This window comes from Echinops telfairi, unplaced genomic scaffold (genome assembly GCF_000313985.2).
Source record: "Echinops telfairi isolate 266 unplaced genomic scaffold, ASM31398v2 ScPeMD7_7472;HRSCAF=8510, whole genome shotgun sequence".
NCBI lineage: Eukaryota > Metazoa > Chordata > Mammalia > Afrosoricida > Tenrecidae > Echinops > Echinops telfairi.
The window spans coordinates 230,066-231,459 of record NW_022111376.1 but is presented as its reverse complement, the minus strand read 5'-3'; positions in this window follow the sequence as shown (position 1 = coordinate 231,459).

Genomic DNA, 1,394 nt, shown 5'->3' with positions numbered 1-1,394 from the left:
GATACTTTGTTTCTCCCTTGGTGTAATTCATTGGAACAGCTACAGAGAACTCACAGATAATATGCATGGCTATGGGGCTTTATAAGGGAAATTACACGGTTACCACAAGTCAGGATCAGAAAATATTTTGGTTTTTGTCCACAGCAACACCCCCTCATAGGTTACAGCCTACTCTTTCAGGTCCTCAGCTTCTCAACCACATGGTCCCTTGGATCTTCCTGGTTCTGTGTGCCAGAGAGGCCATCACTCTGCTTCTGAGATGCTCTTCTGCTCTGACTAATGATCAAGGTTGCTGTAGCCTCTGGTGCCTCTCTCTAGTGCCTCCACCACTTCAAAGATGTCACATGCACTTCATTGTTGTTTCCTCTTTCTTGATGGTCAAAGTAATCTACCTCTCTTCTTGTGAGATGGCTCAATCTGTATACAAAGTGGAATGGCAAACTACCGCTCTCCTCTATTAATGTCACACACCCTATTTGCATGGCCCCACCCAATCATTCGGTGGGAGTTTAAAAAGATATGAATAGAAGAGCTACACATAAGTCGCTTCACTTCACCACATTATCTACACTCTGCTTCTCAAGACGTGAAAGGCTCTCTTCAGCACAGAACAAATCACTCCCTCCTCCTCTTCCCGGACAGTGGCATTGGGACAGCTAGTGTTCAATACTTGTGTATGAAAAGTTGGGCGCCTTATAAAGATGAAGAAGAAGTGCATTGGAATTGTAGTGCTGAAGATTATCCGACTAAAGTTGCAGCAGTACATTGACAGGGAGCGGCCACAGGTTCAAGCTAGATACAGAAGAGGCCGTGGAACAAGGTTTATGGTTGCTGATGTTGGATCTTGGCTCAACGCAGAGAACAGCAGAAAGATGTTTATTAATATTTTATTGACCCGCAAAAGAACTTGACTGCGTGGCTCATAACAAATTATGGATCTCCTTGAGAAGAATGGAAATTCTAGAATACTTCATATGGTTCATGCGCAACTTATACATGGGTCATGAGGAAATTGTTCCAACAGAACATGGGAATACCGCATGGCTTAAAACCAGGAAAGGTGTGTGACAGTATTGTGTCCACTCACCCTCCTCACTGAACCTGTGTGCCGAGCAAAGGATCAGAGAACCTGGATTACATGAAGGAGAATGTGGCACTGGGATTGAAGGAAGGTGATATGCAGATGACATAACCCTGACTGCTGAAAGTGAGGAAGACTTGAAGCACTGGCTGATGAAGATTAAGGATTGCGGTCTTCAATATGGATTGCATCTCAATGAAAAGAAAACCAAAATCCTGACTACTGGACAAACAGGCCACATCATGATAAACAGAGAAAAGTTGAAGTTGTGAAGAATTTTGTCTTGCTTAGGTCCACAGTCAAAGATCATGGA